The 22,193-nt window shown below is 42.5% G+C and overlaps 1 long non-coding RNA gene across 4 annotated transcripts; it reads left to right on the top strand.

The window, feature by feature from the left end:
* The first annotated feature begins 277 nt into the window (after positions 1-277).
* LOC106896118 lies at positions 278-10,649 on the top strand. 4 transcript variants are annotated; one of them, XR_001413586.1, is made up of 3 exons: positions 278-586; positions 743-2,433; positions 8,570-10,649. It is a non-coding gene; the product is annotated as an uncharacterized LOC106896118 (long non-coding RNA). The 4 variants fall into 4 exon arrangements; XR_001413588.1 differs by having other exon boundaries at positions 278-2,190; positions 2,361-2,433; XR_001413587.1 differs by having other exon boundaries at positions 278-2,433; positions 8,570-8,729; positions 9,729-10,649.
* Positions 10,650-22,193: the final 11,544 nt, after the last annotated feature.

Raw genomic sequence — 22,193 nt, 5'->3', positions numbered from 1 at the left:
AAAAGGAGGCTGAGGGGAGACCTTATTGCTCTCTCCAACTCCCTGAAAGGAGGGTGTAGAGAGATGGGGGTCGGTCTCTTCTCCCAAGTCCCAGGCGACAGGACGAGAGGAAATGGCCTCAAGTTGCACCAGGGGAGGTTCAGGCTGGATATTAGGAAAAATTTTTTCACTGAAAGGGTTCTCAGGCATTGGAATGGGCTGCCCAGGGAGGTGGTTGAGGCCCCATCCCTGGAGGTGTTCAAAAGCCGGGTTGATGTAGTGCTGGGAGGTATGGTTTAGTGATGATGCTCCTTGTTTGTTGTGTGGGTGTCTATTTTTGTCAAAATTAGGTTGACGGTTGGACAAGATGATCTTTAAGGTCCCTTCCAACCTAGAAGATTCTGTGATTCTGTGAAAAGGCACAGGCAACAGCCCTGTTACAGCACATCTGGTAAGGAATATCCCACACCTCTCCATGCTGAAGACAGAAGCACAGTCAGTGGACTTCTGCCAGGAGGTAAAACCAGTGCCTTCATCCTTCTCCACGCTCCGCTTGCCTGAGACACTGCCCGGGGGGAGACAAGCAGCCCACTGCAGATGCTGAAAGGTAAAAGCCACACTCCTGCAATGTCATAAGTGCCATTCGGATGTCTTGACAGAAATGAAAGAGTACTTCAGGGCAGAAGCAACAGCTCTACAGGTTCTGGAAGAGCAGCCCTATCAGTTACACATCAGATGTGTGCAGTCCTGTGTCCTTTTTCAGATACGTCTGAAACCAGGAGCCTAGACAACTTGAAAAAACAGCCTACAATCTCATTCTGAATGTTTAGGTACAAGAGCAATATTTCCCAGCTCCCAGGTAAGACTGTGCTCATCTCAACATTGTCTCCCCTTCCCCTGGAGTCTAGATCCTGTCCACCCTGGTAGCCCAGCACCAGTGCTGCTCTGGCAGTCAGAGCTTGCCATCGGTGTCAAACAGCCCTTTCACTCATGAAAAATCTACTCTTCAGGCTAGGTTTGCTCACCTACTAACTTGGTTAATCCCCACCCCTGCTTAGAGGAGTTGCCTTCACAGTACATCAGTGGAAGGCGTTTTGCTAACGAGCAAGACACCTTTTCCAGATTAAGCAAAAATTTCTCCCCACAGCTTTCCTTTCCCAGCTGCAGACACCCAGGCAGAAGAGGCAGCTGCTTAATCAGCCCAAGGTCTCCTCCATGGAGTAATCTACACAGGAATCTCTGGCCATTTATCTGTAATTCTTTTTGTCCTTTTCTGGTTCCTCCTTCCCCTTATTTTTCCCAGGTCCAAATGTTTCTCACATAGCAGGGTTCTTCCTGCTTTTCCTCTTAACCTGTTGTAACCATTAATAGGGCAGTGAACCGCACAGTGGTCTCAAGGGGAATATTCAGTTCACACAGATTGATGATGCTTTGCCAAAAGGTATGAGCAGGCAGTTGCTGAGGTTATTATGATAGCCACATTCACATGTGCTGTGGCACTGTAAAGACCCCACTTGGGACTTCTCCTGGGGCTTAGGAAAAGAAAAAAACCCAACACCTCAATCATTAAAACCAAAAGGTCTGAGTAAGAGCAGAATTGTTCACAAGGAACAGCAGTTGAGAGTGCTGCATTCAGGCACTGCCATCACCAACAAAAGACAGCAGCAAGGCTTTGAATGCACAGATGTGTAGCTTGGAGCATCAGTGCTAAAGCAGGAAAATAAAGGGGAGCAGAGGGACCTCAGGGAGGAGGCCCATGGAGGGGTGGGACAGAGGGTACTAGGCAGCCAGAGCAGGTCAAAACCCTGTCCCAGAGGCTGATGGTGGCCTCCTAGTAAACAAGCTGTGTGTTATCACTTTGCTGAGTGACACGTCACTTAACATTTTTGCTTGTAACTTAGTTCCAATACTTGAAGTCTTGGAGAAGTACTTTAAGATCGTTTTTGTTTTGAAGGTGAGAGTTATGAGAAGCACTTGATTCTGAATATCCATGTCTCTCCTCTCAACCAAGACATCGTAGCATATTGAAATTCCTAACTGACTTTTTCTTGTACATTTCACTTCAGGCATTATGTTCTCTCGATGAGTAATAGTGAAAAATGACCCCTGACTCAGAAATCATTCTGGTAACTCTGATAACAGTGAAACAACAAATTTCAAGGATCATCGGCCTCTCCAAACGTTCATTTTGCTAACAGACAGAACAGCAAAGTAATCATCATTAGAACAGTAATTTTGTTTCAGCAACCCTTAAACTCCTGCTGTGCCACTGTATTGCCAGTCTCTGTTCTGAGTTGATGGAAGGAGACGGTGATTCTATTAACTAAATTTCAGAATAATTGAAGAAGGTCTTTTAAGATACAAACTTTGCTTTGATACAGGAATTTCAAAGGTGAATGGAAGCTTCAAAGGAGGCACTGGGAATGCAAGGATAGCAGGAATGTGTTCGTACTGGTAGGTAGCTCCTGACTTCAAATTATTTCCTCTAAAGATTCTGGTTCCTTCTTTTCACACCAAAAATATGTCAAAACAAGAAACTTAATTTATTCAGTTCTCTTGGATGCCATATGTAGCTGTCTTTTTCATGAATTAATGTATAAACATGAGAATGCATCTTTGCCATTAAACCATATTAGCAAATACTGTCCTTTTTTTAAGTACTTCTCTGAAAATTTACTACATCTTTGAAAACCAGAACTTCAGAGACTGTGTTAAAACAGTATAGAACAATAACGTGAAATGCCTTTGGTCTTGTGTAGTTTCTAGACTGAGCTGTGAAAAGTTGCCCTGTAAAGGTAGAAAACTATGGAAAGTGAAAAAGAAACTAAACATGAAAACCCATTACATTGCTATGGATTCTAGAAGCTTAGATATTTGCCAGATTTATTGTCCTGCAAGCACCTTTCCTTTGCACCTCTTTTGAAGGGGAGATTTGTGCAGTTGTAGAAAAGCACTCCCCAAAAATAAGAGATTTTCTAAGTCACCTCCATGCCAGATCCACTCAGCCTATGGCACTCCTCAGAGAATAGTAGAAATGTCACAGTCTTCCCAGCATATCTGTTCTATTACTTTGCTACGGTTATGGTTAAAAATATTATTCCAGGATCTAAATAGAGACTTTCTAGCTGTCCTTGCTGTTAGCCTCTTCTTGTTCCGTGCTCCTGGATGTGGAGAAAAGATTATTCATCTTTGCTGTTTCCTCTTTGCAGTTCGGTAGGCACGTGGCCAGCATTATTCCCCTGTGATTTTTCTCTTCTTTAGAGTAAGTGACTCCAGTTTTTTTGAGTCTTTCCACACAGGACATGATGTCTAGATTTGCGGGTTATTTGGAATCAGTTGGTTCACATTTTTTTGGACCTGCAGAGTATAAAGTAAGACACAACACACTAGCTGTGTGTTTATCAACCCTACCTAAAGTGGAAGGATTAGCTAACAGGCAGTGTAAGTTATATTCCTTTGAATGTGTCTTCCTTTTTTGCAAAGGAATAAAACTGTTGACTCCTGTTCAGTTCAATGTTACAACCAGTGACAGGTTCTTTTCTGCAAAAGTACTTCCTTGCCAGTAGTTCATATTAAGACGACTGTTCTTTTTCAGGTGTAGAATTTTCCAGTTCTTTTTTTAACCTACTTTTCAGGCTACTTCTCATGATTTTGAATTCTAATCCCATTCCTTATTGTAGTGAAATCCACTGGTCTTTCTCGTTGTTAAAACTATATAGTTTTCATTATGAACTGGATCACTGATAACTGACTGTGGGTATGGCTCTTCCACTGGTCTAACTGGTTCATCCAGCTAATGTTTGTCAGACTTGTTGGAAAAAAATTCATTGAGGATGATTTTCTTAATTTTGATGTGCTGAATCTAATGCAACCCGAATACACCTACACTTGAGACAAGTTATTGGTATGACCTGTATGCACCTGGCCATTTGTATCATACATATGTTGCAAACAGAGATTTTGATGAGGATTCTAACAAAGTTTCTGGTCTCTGCTACAGAAAAGTGTTTAATATCTGCATTTTAATAGAGTAGCTTTAGAAATATTTTACTTTATTAAATATCAGCTGCCTGGCCACATATTAATATTGGGTACATCCGACTTTTTTTCCTCTAATTTGTACAGGTAGATTGAAAAATATTGGCATATACTGATATTTTTAGTATTCTAAACAAAGCTTTTGCTCCATTGGTATTGATTTCAGATTTTTTTTCCTTGTCTAGGGAATGGTAAGATTAATGAATAAACTTTGCTCTTTTGTATTATAGTTCAGTCTAATTAGATGATGGGGTTAACTAAAGTCAGGCAGCCACTGACCACTGCAATGGTGTGTCTTTGACAAGGTTAAAAAAAAAAAAAAAAAGAGGAGCTTCTCTGCGTGTTCAGGGAGAGAAGGGAAAGTATGGAGCAATGTGTTTTGCTGAGGACAAGAAGAAAATGGTAGTGACTGTGGCAAGAACAGCAGGAATGTGATGAATGGAAGAGGAGTATGACTGCAGGGGGAGGCGGTTGGGCACAAACCACTCTAAAGCATCTGACTTTTTCTTCAAGAAGCCCCGGGTAAGAGAGCAGGAGTTTTGAGAAGCTCAGTAGCAATCTTAAAAGTTGCTTAGCCGAGAGAATAATGATGCTTTTAGTGATAAGGAGAGCCCGATGCTTTTCCACATACTTCCAAGGATTGCAAAACTCTCACATCCGTAAACACAATCCAGTGCTATTCCGGAAAGCAAAAGGAGGCAACAGTATCAGAAATAAAGCATATTAAGGATTTTCTTTTGAAAGGCAGACTTTTTTTTCCTTTCCCTTTTCCCTTTCAGGATGTTTGTTTTTCTGAATGTAAGCCTGTGTACTAGCCCACCGTTCATCTTTTTCCTCTTGTGCTCTTCTTGTTTTAGTAGATGCCACAGGGGATGAACTGTGCATTCAAACATTCCAAATTCCCCTCTGGGCAACCTCAGGGACCTTTGCTGTCTGGTACCCAGGGAGCAGTTTGCTGGCCAGTGTGTTGGGTGTGCTCCTGGTGGGGTGGGTGTTGAGTGGCATGGCTGTTTCTGGGCTCTGCACCAGCAGAGTACCTTCATCCTGAGTATCTTCATCCTGGAAAAGCTGGGCTCTGGTCTTTTCCCCACTGTTCCTTCCCCTTTTCTCCACTGCCCTGACCTCAGAAATCCACCCCTAAGGCTTGAGTCAAGTTAAAGTAATTTAAAACTATTGCTTTTCTAGCCTTCCAGTTAAAAAATAAATTATATCAAAGTTGGAGAACTTGAACCGTTTTTCAAAACTCCTTCAGATTGTCTCTAGTAGTTTAGGTAGGAGTAAACTCCATGATGCCACAGATTCAGGTGTTCCTTCCCCTTTTCTCCACTGCCCTGACCTCAGAAATCCACCCCTAAGGCTTGTGTCAAGGTAAAGTAATTTAAAACTATTGCTTTTCTAGCCTTCCAGTTAAAAAATAAATTATATCAAAGTTGGAGAACTTGAACCATTTTTCAAAACTCCTTCAGATTGTCTCTGGTAGTTTAGGTAGGAGTAAACTCCATGATGCCACAGATTCTCCAACACCGAAGTGTTGCTGATGGCTTTTTTTAATGCCAAATGCACCTATTTTGATATCCTCTAATGTTTCAGATGAGAGCGCTTTTCAATATAAATTCAAACCTCTGGACAATTCTATGATTCTATGATTCTCCAACACCGAAGAGTTGCGGATGGCTTCTTTTAATGCCAAACGCACCTATTTTGATATCCTCTAATGTTTCAGATGAGAGCGCTTTTCAATATAAATTCAAACCTTCAAGGGAGCATTTCAGACACATTTATGATGTGTTGATATCCTCTAATGTTTCAGATGAGAGCACTTTCAATATAGATTCAAACCTTCAAGGGAGCATTTCAGACACATTTATGACGTGCAGAAAATGCCCCAAACTTTTCTTGCAGATTTTGTATTGATTGTCTTTCACTGGACACCGTGTGATATCAGCAGGATTTTCCAATGGCGATAGCACGTTTTTGTCCCAGAGCTGTACGGCAGCAGTGTCAATCACAACAGTTTGAAAAGATTTGAAACAAACTGCTAAATGAATTGAAAAATGGATACTTTCTAGCTGTGAATTCTTATTCCCTGCTGATCTGACTTCTCTGTATTTCTTGTAATTAAAAATTTAAAGCATAATTCTAAATTCCTAAAGAAGTCATTAATAAAGTCTATTAAGATGAACTACCACTTCCCATGAAAAGTTGAGGTGGCCTTCAGTTGATTTTTTCAATTTAATAGTTTCGTGTCTTTCCAGGAGATTTTCTACTGTTAAGCTTGGAGGTTTTTTGTTTGTGTCTCTCTGTGTAGGAGGGGGTTAATATGACAGCTGAAATTTGGGGTTCCAAACATGACCAAGTGGTCAGCGTTGAAAATAGCCCAGTGTGAGCAGCTAGCTTTGAAGTCTCTTTGTAGGGTTTTACCAACATCTCACAAACAGATTCAGTTGGTTTCAACCGTGTGCAAATATGGAGTCTTAATTAACAGGGTTTGTCTGTCTGTGGTTTCTACTCTGCAACCAACAAAACCACTGTCTTTGTTTCCAGACATTTTGTTTCAGCTCTTTAAGAGACATGGGTTAGACACTCTGTGTATGTACCTAATGAAGCTGGATTCCATCTCATTAAAGCCTCTGGACACTAAAATAGAGGAGATAACAGAATCACCAAGCAGAAATAAGTTGAAACTGTTTATTTTGATACAGATTGTGATGCTTATGGCGTGTGACAGCAATGTTTTATTTGCCATAGGTGTGACAGCATGATGCCTCTGAACCTTTTTTCTGCAGCAGAGTTGGAATGGAGAACAAATAGAATGGATTTTCCTATCCCACCTGCAGCTTCTAAATTGCTATACATACTCTAGATTTCAAAAATCATCTTTTTTTCTCTCATTCTTCTTTAATTATGTTCTACGGCTGGAATGTAGGTGAAATGGCTGCGAAGAAGGAGCTGGCTTCCTTGTCTGCACATGGATTGGTGCTTGGCTCCCATTTTGCTGGCAGCCCCTAAATAAGAAGTTGGGACTGATGCTTAGAATGACCATCTTTTTGCCTAGATAATATATTTGTCTTGACATGAACAAGTGTCAGTTCATAAACATATGAGAAAAAACATATTACTACAGCTATATTTCATATACCAGTCGTTGTGTTTCAGTCAAAAAATAAATCATCTTTTTTTTTTCCTTTTTCCTGTTCTTGTATGATCGATAAATTGAGTGCTTGCTTAGAGGAATGAAAGGGCTCTCAGCATCCCTGAAACTCAGTTCTGAGTTATATCAAAACATCCTCATAACTATGAAAGCATGCAGAATTCAAAGGATACCCTGTCCATTTTTCTTTTTCACTCTCTGAGGAACACGCAGGTGAAGCTAGAGCATGGCCAGAAGCAACCAAAGGGCAGGCAAGGCAGAAGAAAAGCCATAAAGGAAGATGGTAGTTCCATCTGGGCACTTGGGTCAATCCTTCCTACCAAGAGCAGGAACCCTTAGAAAGGAAGGGGTGATGAGTAGGGAAGAAGAACAAAAGTTGAATGAAGTGGCTCCAGGAGGGAAGAGACGAGGAAATTAACTTTGTGAGAAATGAGGAGCAGTGTGGAGGACCCTAAGGAAGGGGCCGTGTACGGGGAATACAAGAAACTTCACGGGGAACAGAAAGTATAATAATCAAGTAATAGACTTGGTAGCCTATGAAAGCAGTAGGGAATGAGAAGAAAAGAATGCTTCTGTTATGTAGGAAATGGGACACAAAAAAATAGAAGAGCACAGCAAAGAACATAACAAAGGAACAAGCAGAGAGAGATCTCAAGTAACCCACAGCTTTTGTGTTGGTGAATTCAAGTACAAGTGAAGTGATTGCTGTGTGTTCTTAAGCAGATGTGTGCCATGGAGGAAAGCAAGCCATTCTCAGCAATTCTATTACATTAATGTTGTTGTCTGCTCTTCTCTGACATTTTTATGAGAGTGCATCAGCTGCTTCTCTAGACTGAAAAGCCAATTCTCAAGGCTCTTCTCTCAGACCTATATTTTGGTCCCGATATGTTCACCTTCCCTTCAATAAACCACTTGAACGGATAGTACACAGCAGTATTTTCTATCTGAAGACTTTATTAATTGAATGGAGAAAGTTTAGGGCACTACAACTATTTGAAAATCCAGGATAAATTTAGTGAACGGTTCAGATGAAAAACAAGTGATATGATGAGATGTAAGGGTGGGATTTTTTTTAAAGGTCTCTTGCATTTTGAGATTGACTTATCAATAGAATAGGAATAGACAAGAAAAACTGGAGAATATAATAAGTTATAAGTTAGATTATTTGAGTTTAAGCTAATATTATGAGTCCATGTGAGCAAAATTTCTTTTAATTTTTGGATTGGTTATCATCTAAAAATAGAGAAATCCTGTGCTCTCGCAACACTTTTCTCAAGCTGTTTTCAAAGCTATTGCTTCTCCAGATGGAATCCTCCATTTGGGAAGTCAGGCATCCTTCTCTTTTGAACTTTGACTTAATATTTGCCTGTATTATAAAGCATGCTGTTTCTTTTTCCTCAGCTCACCAAGCCTTCCAGGACGCTCTCTACAAGTGATTCATCCACTGATCACAGAACTGCAGAGTGACATGGGGTTGGAAGGGACCCTTGGAGATCATCTAGTCCAACCCCCTGCTAGTTTATGAGAACTGTTTACAGGATTTGCTCCCATTTCCTGAGAGGTTGTTCTGTATTAGAATGATAATGAATGATACTCTAGATCAGTGACATAGAGGGAAGCTTTCTTACTGCTGAAGCCAAGGGAAGTTGTTCCATTGACCTTTCAGTGCCAGGATTTCACTCTAAGAATTAAATTGAAACTGAATATGGATGTAGAGGCTTGGGGGATGGCTTTTAGGATTATTTCTTACAAAATCCTATGTGCCTAGAATCTCCTCTCCATGCGAATAGCTGGGTAAACAGTGTGCTTTGTGCCAGCAAGTATTTTTCAGTGCATTGTCTCTAGTTTTCAGTGCTTTGTGCTCTAGGATGTGTGGTGTTATGTATCCTACCATTGATTAAAAAAACTATATACCATAGAAGTGTTCTTCATGTGTGTCCACATCCACTTTAGGAAACGCTTAGGTTTTTCAGCTCTCAGTATGGCACCAAAGATATTTGTCTTATGAGTTGAGATGTTGGCAGTAGGAGTTGTGGATGTGCTACTTAAAATATTTTTAAACTTTTACAAAGAAGATTACATAAAAGATACTGCAGGAGATTAGAAGAACTTTTTTCTGAAATAGTTTTGAGCCAGTAATTGATGGGGAGTTTGCTTCCATAGCTCTCTTTTTGTGTTTTAGAGTTCAAAAGGATATTGTGTCATTTCTTCAGCAGCTGTTGCAAGCAACTAAATAGTTTGTTTAAATATTTTGTGTAGTTAAGCAAATAAATTTTGAACAGATAGTTTCCATTAGCAAACTGATTAGAATATCAAACATGCATCCTATTTCCAGGAGTTCCAACTGTTAAAAATATGCTTAAACTTTCAAAATACTGGTTTTATTTTATTATAGATGAGGTTTCTTTAAATAAATACAGTAAGCCTGAAGATTTGGTGCTGAGGTGCGAATCTGTCCTTGAGAAAGGAGTCATTTCTTTGTGCTAATGCTGAAAGGAAAATGAGAAGGTTCCCTTCTCTTTTTCCCTTGTTTCATTGGATAATTTCTGTTTCATTGCAGCTGTGCACGTCGCAGCTGTGGTATTCCAGCACATCCCAACTCACAGTTTAGTCTGCAAAGATGAAAATGAAGCCTTGGCTGTGAGTGGCATCCTGTTGTGGCCCTGCTGGCAGAGCGAGCCCAGAGTGGGGTGACCAGAAACCACAACATACAGGAGGACATCGCGCACAACCAGCTGATGAACCAACTGGAACAAGAAGTCACATTACAGTTACTTTCCTGTGTCCCCCCTTGCTTTTTGTGGTTACCTTAAATGGCAAAATGACTTTCTGGCATTTAGTGGGTTATTGCAAATTTAATTGAGGATGGTTTAGCGTGTTGAAAAATTAATGCCTTCATGTTTGAAATCTAGGCACTGGATTTTTTTCATAAAATTAAAACATCAAGAAGAGTGTTCACTTAATGCATTATAGAGCAATGTCTAGACTAGTCTAAAAAGTGAAAAAGAACCCTATGCAACCCCCTGAAAAACTTGGATTCTCTTCCAAGTTTAATATGGACACTCTGCAAAGCTGTTTTACTGAAGTATATTCTGCTTATCTTGAGATACACAATAACATCATGTCTTAGCACAAGGGAGGGAAAGGAGAGGAGACATTTATTTTCTTGACCATCGCCTGAGATTTTAGAGATGAGGTGTCTTAGCATTGGACAGTTGATGAAATTTGGAAAGAGAAAAGAGTGAGGGAGGATGCTCAGTGCATTAATATAAAGTATAAGGAGAACATACTGACAACATTAGCAAATAAATCACACACAGATGTAGAATTCAAGTTTCTGAATCTGCTCATTAAATATTTACAATTCACACTCTCAAAATTGGAAAATATGTTGACATCTCAATTTATCTTTTTCAACAAACTGTCATACCTGGCACGGTATGAAATTGGTAACAAAGAATAAACTGGTCTGAAAAGTCAATTATGCTTCTTAAATTACTGAAAATGACACCTACTGAAAAAATGTAATGTGGGTTTAGAGGCTCTTCTTGTCTGTCTTTATAACCATTTTCTTTGTAGAAGATGATGACAATTGCATGTGCTAGGGTGCAGAAAGCTTCCCGAGTCTGACTTCTTGGGAAGTTCTTCATTAGCATTTTCTGCTTGTACTCTAGCGGGGCAAAGGATAAACATGATGAATATTAGCCATGAAAGCATGAAGTCTTGCAGTGTTTCCATCTGCGTGCAGACGTGACCCACGGGAGGCTGCAGTAGTCTTGCTTTGTTAGTCACTTTTTGAATAAGAAAATGATTATTATTATTTTTTTTCCCCAACAGAGAAAGACAAATGTTCAGCTGATTAAAAGGACCTTGAGATTGCATTAATAAATTGATTTCAATTAGAGAAGGAAAAAAGAAAAAGAATTATTGAAGCTTATTTTATTTTAAAATCAATGCCTTTTTAAACTCTTGTGTTCACACTAACCAGATCTCATTGGCTGTGAGGGTGGTGAGAGCCTGGCCCAGGTTGCCCAGAGAAGCTGTGGCTGCCCCATCCCTGGAGGTGTTCAAGGCCAGGCTGGGTGGGGCTTGGAGCAACCTGGTCTGGTGGGAGGTGTCCCTGCCCAGGGCAGGGGGGTTGGAACTAGATGATCTTTGAGGTCCCTTCCAACCCAAACTATTCTATGATTCTATGATTCTATGATTCTAAATAGGCATCCAGGAACCAATAAATTCTCCAAATATTTGTTTAACCACTTTAGCTTCAGCTATTCTTTTTCTACCACGGAGGTGAGCCCCAACGGGGTCCCTCCCAGGGCTTTTGACATGGGGTGTGTTGAAGGCACAACAGTCTCAAGCCGGGGAACCCTCCAGAACACCCGCAGAGGTGTCACCTCCTCCAGGGAGCAGCTCCCGCCATCTTCCCCTCCACACACCCCGTCACCCGCTCTGCGCACGGCCCTGCGGCGCCTGCCACCCCTTACCCCGGCAACACCGCCACAACCCCCTCTGATTGGCCGGGGCACGGAGGTCCATTCTCCGATTGGCTGAAATGCCGCAGGCCAGTGTCACCTGACCCCTCACGCGGCTGAGGGGCTTGAGGCAGGTCCCAGTTGCTCACGGTAAGTTTGACTTTTTTCTTTATATGCCCGCCACAAGATGAGATTTACTTTGAAATACGCTCTTCATTTTCCCTCAGCAGGGGTCTTTGTGCTGTGGAGAAGCAGCAGGTATGGGCCAGAGCCCTCTGGTGTGCGGAAAGGCAGCTCTTGGGCCTCGTTGCTCCTGAGGCTGGGAGAGGGCTTTGTTTCCATTACACGGATTTTGGCACGTGGAAAGTGTATTTCTTCCAGCAGGATGATGTTTCTCATCAGATCGGTTCTGTATTAACAGTTTCTAAATTGCATTTATTTTCTTCAGTGGGCTGGAGCCACAAAGTTTATGTGGAATGGCATGAAATGTAAGAAGGCATCAAAATACTTTGCCCTTTATAACTGTGATGTTATATTAGTTACAGGTTTTATAAATCACTGCGTTCAGCGATGAGGCAAATTTGATATTCGGTCCATTTTCATATGCCATTTGGCTCTTTCTGCTGTAGTGTCACATTTATGTTGATTTTAGTATTGGCTGACTGAAACAACAGGAGAATATGAGTTGCATCATCATCATAGAGGCCGTGTGATGATAATAGAGCAAGATATTCTTTAAGAACAAAAACATTCATAGGGAAAATGTATGCTGTGAAATAGGGTATCTTTTTGATCACTTATCTGTGTGCGTATGCATTAATGACTTGGTTGTGGTCACAGACTGTGCAAGTAAGTGAGAAAAAGCAGATAATTAAAATTACTGCCTCAACAGGAAAAAGTCACAGGCCCAGCTGAAAGAACTTAATCCACAGACGAGGGCTCAGCTGGGCGTTTTAAAGAGAAAGGGCTGCAAAGAGGCAGGCAATGCCATGAGAAGTGAGAGGAGAGCAGTTGAAACTCTCAGAAAGCGAGAAGAGGGATGGGGATCCTGCGATGAGGGTTGCATGGTGTGTTTTTTTTCCCCTTTCCATTGTGATTTGCTACAGTCAGGGCCTTTCATTAGGAGGTTCAGGTTTTGCTATTGCAAATGTCTAGGTAGGAAAAAATCTGAAGTATTTTAGATTTCTGAAACCTAAGTTTGAGTGTCTTGTTTGTCACGCTGTGGAGGGTAAGACAGCATAAAACAAAGGCAAGAGGGAGGCTTGCAATGAGCTGCAGGAAGGCTGGGAAATAAAAAATAAAGACTGCAGTAGAGTTTATTTAAACCTCTTGTAACAGAAAATTGACTGCAGTCAAGAAGTATATAGGCATAATCTTTGTTAACAAAAAAGAAAAATCTCCCTGAAAGAGATTTTGAAGGGGAGGGTAAGAATGGCTGTATGTTTTAAAAGTTATTTTAGAAATGTGTAAATTAAGAATCACAGAATCACCATGGTTGAAAGGGACCTCTGAGATCGTGCTCTGTAATCATCGAGTCCAACCTTAAAAAAAACGCAACCAAAAACCAAAACCAAACACACCAGTCCACCCACAAACCAATAATGTTGGGCACTAGAGCATGCCCTGAAGAGCCACATCTACACATTTCTTAAAGACGTCCAGGGATGGTGACTCCACCACCTCCCTGGGCAGGCTGTTCCAGTGCCTGACCACCCTCTCAGCAAAGTCATTCTTCCTGATATCTAACCTAAATCTCCCCTGCCCCAACTTCAGACCATTCCCTCTGCTCCTGCCATTATTCCCTTGGGAGAAGAGGCCAACCCCCACCTCTCTACACCCTCCTTTCAGGGAGTTGTAGACGCTCCCCTCAGCCTCCCTTTCTCCAAACTAAACATGCCCAGTTCCCTCAGCCTCTCCGCGTAGGACTTGTTCTCCAGACCCCTCACCACCTTGGTGGCTCTCCTCTGGACATCCTCCAGGATCTCAATGTTCTTCTTGTAGTGAGGGGCCCAGAACTGAACACAGTACTCAAGGTGGGGCCTCACCAGTGCCCAGTACAGAGGCACCATGACTTCCCTACTCCTGCTGGCCACGCTATTCCTGACACAGGCCAGGATGCTATTGGCCTTCTTGGCCACCTGGGCACACTGCTGGCTCATGTTCAGCCAGCTGTCCACCAACACTCCTAGGTCTTTTTCTGCTGGGCAGCTCCAGCCGCTCTGCCCCCAGCCTGTAGCGTTGCCTGGGATTGTTGTGACCGAAGTGCAGGACCCAGCACTTGGCCTTATTAGACCTCATCCCATTGGCCCAGGCCCATTGATCCAGTCTGTCCAGACCCCTCTGTAGAGCCTTCCGACCCTCAGGCAGATCAACACTCCCATCTAGTTTGGTGTCATCTGCGAACTTACTGAGGGTGCACTCAGTCCCCTTATCTAGATCATCAATAAAGATATTAAACAAGACGGGCCCCAAAACTGAGCCCTGAGGGACACCACTGTTGACCGGTCACCAACCGTATTTCACCGCCTTACTTAAAACTCTCTGGGCACGGCCATCCAGCCAGTTTTTTATCCAGTGAAGGGTACCCTTGTCTATGCCATGATTCGCCAGTTTCTCCAGGAGAACGCCGTGGGGGACAGTGTCAAAGGCCTTACCAAAGCCCAGGTGGACAATGTCCACAGCCTTCCCCTCATCGAGAGGGCGGGTCACATGGTCATAGAAAGAGATCACATGGGATTGACAAAGTCAGACACGCTAAAATAGGTGTTTTTTTAATGAAGTGTGGGATCAGCCACGGAAGTGACTTAGAGACTTGCAGGAATCAATGACTAGGCCAAGGTGGAACACGAGAAATTGTTTTAGCAAGGTCACTGAGGTCTTTCTCCCATTCTACTCCAAGCAGTTCATACTTCATTTTCCCAGGGCTACCTGGACCAAAAATACACCTGATGCACAGGCACAACATCAGCACAGCAACAGACCTGGCCAAGCTTTGCTAATCTCATGCCTTACAGCCCAGGATCCAAGCAGGCCCAGAACAAGCCTCTCAAGCACCAAAAGAGCCATTTCAGGTGGATAAAAAGTAATTGTGAATATTTTACATGTGGAAAACAATTATTGAAAAAAATCTGAAGCAAAACATTTTATTTTTTCAATTTCAAGCGTCTTGTCTCAAAGGCTAGTGTCAGTTAAAAATTTTGAAATTGAAGTTTATTTAATTTTGAAGGCTAAACCAATCAAAAGAAACCTCACCAAAATAATTCTTCATGTTTTTCTTGGGGTAGAAGGAGTGAGAGAAGAAGAAAAACAACGGCTGGGTGGTAGTTAGAATTTTATTTAATTTAGAAATTAAAAAAATGGTGGTTAGAAATATATTTCGTTTTATTTTTCAGGTTCAGCCAGAAAATTGGAAAAAATCTCATTTTACAGTTTGGTTTTTGATCACAGGCTCTGAAAGTAGAATTCAGATATTAAATAGCAAAATAGAAACTCATAGTAAATAAGATTTTGTCATTTAAAACAAAGTGATTAAAATGTGAAAGTAGTTACAGGAACAGGTTAAGTGTTTATTGTCCTTCTCCATCCCACTTGCAATACTCGTCATGAGTAGAGATTGTTTTCATCCCTTGTTTCAGTTTTTGCTGTAGTGGAAGGTATCTGAATGTTAATACCTGCAGAATGCACTGAACTACAGGGCTGTATAGAATCGCTTTGACCTTTTCAATATTCTACATTTTGAAGGACTCACCCTTTCAGCAACGCACCAGCTTCCCCACTTACAACATCACCAGCCATGGGGGAAGCAAGGAAATGTCCAGTGAGAACTGAAACAGCCTGTGAAAATACACTCCAAGAAAAAGCAAATCTACTGAAGAAGGAATATCCAATCCGTTCCTGTGACAGAGATGAAAGAAGAACGGAAAATGTCATAAAACTAATTCATTCTCTTGAGAAAGCCAATAAGGAAAAAAACATGTCTTGTTAGACTCCCCTGCTTGTAATGCCCCTAGAGCTGGATTGGGTGCTGCAATAAAACCAGCAGAATTTACAGCCTTTGGAAAAATCTGCTTGTAAATCAGCCAGGCTTATGGTAACCCACAAGGATTTTACATTACTGCTCAAGAAAAATGAATTATGACAAATAACCAAACCCTCAAATATTCTTGATGCACGCTGTTTTTCTAAGACATGCTTAAAGTGGGCATGGAGGAGGCATAGCTCCTCTGAGGCAGAGACTGGGGCTCTTGTGGTGCCCTTTCCTATGGACAAAGTAATGTCTGGTATGGAAACTAACTGCAGGAGGCAGTCCTGCCAGGCAGTACAGATGCCATTGTCACCTGTTATATTTAAATCAAAGGCCTAATTACTATTCTATAAATAACAGAAAGTAAAAAAAACTTCCCCTTCCACCATCTCCCCCATTCTCACGGACATAGCAAAATGCACGCTGTTTTTCTAAGACATGCTTAAAGTGGGCATGGAGGAGGCATAGCTCCTCTGAGGCAGAGACTGGGGCTCTTGTGGTGCCCTTTCCTATGGACAAAGTAATGTCTGGTATGGAAACTAACTGCAGGAGGCAGTCCTGCCAGGCAGTACAGATGCCATTGTCACCTGTTATATTTAAATCAAAGGCCTAATTACTATTCTATAAATAACAGAAAGTAAAAAAAACTTCCCCCTCCACCATCTCCCCCATTCTCACGGACAGAGCAAAATATTCCTTAGTACAAAGAGAGAAAAAGAGCTTCACGTTATAATTTGGGACATGAGGGAAGAAACGAAGCACAGTTCACGTATAGCTAGCACTACCTCATGTTCAGAAGCAACTGAAGCAGATCAGAACCAACTCAACACTGCTAAAACCAGCAATAACTGTAAAAGAATATACAGGGTATAGGAAAGGTGCTTATATGTAAAGGCTGAGAACCCATTTCTATTTCACAAGCAGCAGCCTTTGCCTCAAACAGGGGAATTGTGACCTAACAAACGCATCTCTCTCCTTTCTCTGGCAGGTGCCCAGCCACTGGGTTACAGAAACCATTTTCTCCCGGTTTATGTATGTCTGTGAAGTTTAAATTCTCTTCTTCGCAGTGTCACAGCTTCAAAGCCAAGGAGTTCCCCTTCCAACCTTTTTTTCTCTTTGTTAGCAGAGCCGAAACCCCCATGCTGAAAAGTGAATTAATCTCTCCAGAAGGTGTAACGATTTTGCATCTCTAAAACGTTTATGCTACCTTCTCTGTTTCCTGGGATTAGAGAGAGGTGGCGCTGCAGGGGTGATCAATTTCGGTAAGGAAGACATATGGACTCCTGGCTTGAGATCCCATTTTTGTTTCAAGAAACTGGCAAAATCCCATTTAAAATCGTGATAAAGTATTTCTTGTGAATGACTGAGCCCAAGCAGTAACATGCAAACAGACATAGATTTCATGAAAGCAATGCACAAGGTAATGAAGAAAATATGCATTTTCACTCATCTAAACATTACAACTTTTTGTTTGATATACCTATTAGAATTACAGTTAAAAGGTCATGGAATCCCAGTGCCATTACAATATACACATTTACTAAGTCTAAGCCTGAAAAACAAGGAGGTGCGAGCCCACTTCATTCTTTTTGCATGTGGGTTTGGTGCTTGATGGATTAGTATTTTTCTTCCAAGTGGTAATTTCAGTGCAGATACAAAACAGCCATCAAGCTTTTTGAGAAACCAGGCTGAGACCTTTTCAAGGCTTCACAATTTGAAGTTATGTGGTGATTACTGCATTAGAGCAACATGAGTAGGAGCTGTCACTGACTGAGGATGTTCCTCACAGAGGTGACATCTCTTTCACCAGAGCACAGCTTTGGGTCAGCACGTGGCGGCGTTCAGGGAACCAAAAACTCCGAGGACAGGTGCAGGATGTATTACAGGGGCTGACAAATACGCCCCAGAATCAAGAGTGCAGCTAACGAGCCTTTATGCTTTGCATCTTGCTGGAGCCACAGTTTTATTAATACAACTCATCTGTTGGTACCTGTGAGAACCCCTGTGTGAGTGGTCATAGTGTCCTTGGAACCATTTGGCAAAAGGCAGGGAATATTCCCTTGCTCACCCCATCTCCACAAAACACACATGTGCTCACTGCCCTCATCTAGTTGCCTGCTCTCCCCCCCGGCTCATTGCTTCAGGGTTAAGAAACAGAGTCACATTAAAGACCTGAAGGGAGTTTCATCCACTCTATTAATCAAAAGCATCTTCCAGCCTTCTTCCCTCCTTGGGACAACCACAGAATCTGACATCAGGACATACTGCTGCGTGGGTCCTTCCTCTCCAGCCTGCCTGGTTACTAGAAAATTAGCTGACCCTCATTAACACCTTCTGGAACATGCTCACTATGTTTTTTCATAGGCATGCTACCATCTCTAGGCCTGACACAGGATAAATTAGTGATTCAGATCATTATTCATGCAACTTCTGGGAGCTGCCTGGGGTTGCTGCTGCACCTCAAGCACAGCACCACAGCCAAACTGTTCAGCTTATCCCAATGAATCACATCCACAACATGCTCTTCACATTGTTCTGAAAAGAACTGTATTTCATTGTACAGCTTCACGATCTAGTATTTTTAATATTTAAAACCCAGGGGTCAGTGCATAGCTGGGTACCGTGTCTAACTAGAGTGTTTTAATCACAAATTGACAAACTGTCCACAAGGTTCATCCCTTTCTACTCGAGATCTGCTCTGAGCCCTGCCACAGAGACCAGCTTCAGGGCAGGTATGTCTGCGCTGGGGAGGGGATCTGTAGCAAAAAGGGCTGACAAGAAGCTCTTTTGGGGGTTTTTTGAAGCCGGGACAAGCCCTCTGCTTGACCTGGGGCTGTCAGCAGGTGGGTGATGCTGCTGAGGGAGCCTGGGCAGAGCCACCACCACCCCAGTTTGATCATGCCTCCAGGAGATAAGAAGCCTCAAGGAGCCCAGAGCGAGCACCCCGTGCTGGGTGGGTGCCCGGTGGGGGCAGCAGCTGCAGTCTGTGCAGCCAAGCACTGCGCCTCTACCCGAGCACAAGGTACGTTCAGTCAGTCCAGGGGGCTCAACTGGGGTTTCTACCCAGTGGAAGGCTGTTTTTAGGAAAGCTGTGGGCACCCAGACAGAGGCCCCACGCAAACATGTGGGCGTCCAGGCTGCTGGAGCCTGGCACTGGAGTATCAGGTGTGACCAGGTGAATGACCTGCTCAACCTGGTGGCCCAGCTGAAGGATGAAGTGGAGAGGCTGAGGAGCATCAGGGAGTGCGACAGAGAAACTGACTGGTGGGCCCACTCCCTGAGAGGAGGGAAACAGGTTGAGCCCCCGTGTAAATCGGAGGACCCCCTCCCCTCTTGTCACCAAGCAGTGGGAGGAGATCTCTCTCAGAGAAGAGGGGGAATGGAAACAGGTCCCTGCTCGGGGAAGCAGGTGAGTCCCCTCCCAGCTCCCCAGTTACCCCTGCAGAACTGGTATGGGGTCCTGCAGGAGGGACTGGAGGAAATGGTCTGAAGTTGGGGCAGGGGAGATTTAGGTTAGATATCAGGAAGAATGACTGCTGAGAGGGTGGTCAGGCACTGGGACAGCCTGCCCAGGGAGGTGGTGGAGTCACCATCCCTGGAGGTCTTCAAGAAACGTGTAGACGTGGCTCTTCAGGGCATGATCTAGTGCAGGAGATTATTGGTTTGTGGGTGGGTGTGATGTGGTGGGGTGTTGTGGGTTTTGTTTTGTTGTTGGTGTGCTGTTTATTTTGGTTGGTTTTTTGTTTGTTTGTTTGTTTGTTTTTTAAGGTTGGACTCGATGATTACAGAGATCCCTTCCAACCATGGTGATTCTGTGATTCTGTGATTAATGGCACAGCTGAATTCACAGGGTCTGCGGTGGCTGTGGCGGGGGCAAGGTTTTCTATCAAGCTTTCTTAGCAAGTGAAGGGTTACTTTGCACTTGAGTGTTTTTTAGAGCTGTTGCTAGATCCTTTATGGCTAATTTGCAGCTATCTTTTAGGCTTATTTTAAAGCTCCAAGAGACTGGGCTTTATATTAGTGTTTGCAATTGACAGCTTGTGAAGATGGAGAGCAGAATGAGTTGCTGTTTAGGGTAAATAGGAAGCATTATTTATAAATACGAAGGAAGAAAATTGAGAGCTAGAAGCAGTATGAAGAAACCCAAGACAGGTACATTCAATAAACTGGCATTAGACTAACCCATTCCAACAGAATAAAATAAAGCAGGAAACAACTTGTGGTGCTGCTTTTCTATGGAAGCAGCAGGTTTTGAAATTCAAAGGCAGCAGACTCTGCTCCTCCTATGCCTGAACTGTTAAAATGCAGCCAGGTTAGGCCACAGATCCCTGTGTCTGGGCATGCTCCACTGTTCATATATGCCAGCCAAAAGCTTTCTAAACATGTGTCCTCCAGGTCCCGTGTAGCAGGACTTTGCAAAGAGCAAGGAGTCCTGCTGCTCATTGCTTGAGAAGGGATGGTTGAGCACTGAACTCCGGTGCATATCCCATGCTCTGGGATGATGAGAGAGTGCTTGAATGTGCTTTTGTCATCCCACACCATCCTCCACACCATCCAACAGCTAAGTAGTCCCAATCCTGCTCCTGCATGCACATTTTGGGCACTTTCTATGCCCTATCTGGTGTTTCTCTAACCTTGTGCCTGCCCCATCTAGTGCATTAAGCCTGCAGGTCACTAAACTGGACCCATTCCAGCTCTAACTCTCACCAGCTTCTGGGGAAGCCCCGGCCTGAGGGTGAGGGAAGCTTATTTTCCCCTTGTGTAAATGTAAGTAAGAGACTGTTTTCCCACAGCCAGTCAGTGAGCAAAAGAGAAGTAACTTTAATTGGGGAAATGGACAATCTGAATGGATTTTTCGTCTGCCCACATAACAAAATACCTACTGTCAGATCTCAAAGTGACAGCTGCATTAGGAATGTCTGTAAAGAGAGCTAAAATAACTGTATTGATCTGAGGCTCATAATAAAGCCTCTTACCCATGCTGCATCTCTTCAATTAACAGAGTGTACAGTATTTTAAGCTCACCAAAGTTTAAATTATAACAGACATTCGGTACGCGTCTTTTAATTGGCTGCCTTGATCTAGGTAGAGAATCTCTGAGTTGCATTTCATATAGTAATGAGACCTGTCCTAAAATACTGCCATTAAATTACCCATTAGGTACTTACTGGAACTGGTCTGACTTTGGCATTAACTTTATAACAATGCATGGCAGTGACTAAATATTTAAACATTGAACATTTTTAAGTAGCTCTAATTGCAAGTTTTTCTTTTTGTGTTGAAAAGGTATCTGTTCTATGCTTTATTAACTTATTTCTAATACAACAATTATGTAAATTGTCTTTTTAGTGAAGATTCTTCAATATTTTTTGTGGCTGAGGTTAAGATTGTATAAGAATTTAATTGATTTTGATTGATTTGTCAGTATAAAGAGGAGCATAACTAAGAGGGGCTGGTGAGTATGCCTGAGAGTACACAAACTAAGAGGATGTTATGTGAAACTGTTTAATCTGTGCCATCATTCACCTGTTCTTCTTTGAAAACAATCCTAGCGAGGGGTACATGTGAACAATTTTAGAGGATATGTGTTAATTAGAAATAAGACATCTGTTTGAGTCTGTGTCATTAATGAATGGCACGCTATATTTATTCTGCTTCTGGAACATTTTGTTCTCTTAGAAAGAAATTACCTCAGCAATGTAAATGGTACATACCAGATTGTCAGTCCCATTCCAATAAGGCTTACCAGCATCACCTGTCATTGTCCTCACCCCCTCACCTGGTTTAAGTCTCTCCTCTGACTCTCTTCCCATGTCAAAATACAGTCTTTTTGTCCTCACCTTTACGAGCAGTTGGCATGAGGAATTCTGTAGTGTCCTGGCCTGAGATGGTTGCTGTGACTATTGCTGTGCCCATGCTGCCTGTCTTAGTCATCTGATCCCTCCCCGCACTTTTCACACCACCACTTGGTTGTTTTTTTATATGTAGCTGCTTTGGGAGTGTGAATTTCTGTCCTATACCATCCTGGTTCCATGTCATTCTCTCTGTCTTTCATAATCTCCCTTTGAAACCTGTTTCTGTCTGATGTCTGCAATTTATTGTTATCCAGCCTTGATATTGGGGTGGTAGGAAGCTGGGGGCAGTCTGAGCATAGCGAGCACTAAAAATACTCACACTTACTGCTTCTTTGCTAGATGCCTCTCTCTCCTCTCTTAATTTGTTTACATAGTTGTCATAACTATGGATTTTGATTCCAAAAGCTCCCGGTCTATTTCTTTTTATTTGTTTTTACAGCACCTTCTGTTGCATTCTGTTGTGGTTATTAATGGGAGCTCTGAATCAGATTTTATAACTGTTGGGATGCTGAGTCTTGAATTGTGAAACAGGTAGATTAACTTCTGCTAGGAGGAAGAGTTTGTGAGGAGAACAAAGGTACTGGGGCTTTTGTGTGGCTCAGACGTGCTGCAGACTCGAATGTTCCCTCCAAGCATCTAGTCCTGGCCAGGATGCTCGAGGGACAGTTTCATCT

This window comes from Calidris pugnax, unplaced genomic scaffold (assembly GCF_001431845.1).
Source record: "Calidris pugnax isolate Ruff unplaced genomic scaffold, ASM143184v1 scaffold283, whole genome shotgun sequence".
Lineage (NCBI taxonomy): Eukaryota > Metazoa > Chordata > Aves > Charadriiformes > Scolopacidae > Calidris > Calidris pugnax.
Note: the sequence above shows the minus strand (reverse complement) of the source record. Positions and strands in the feature narration are given on the sequence as shown.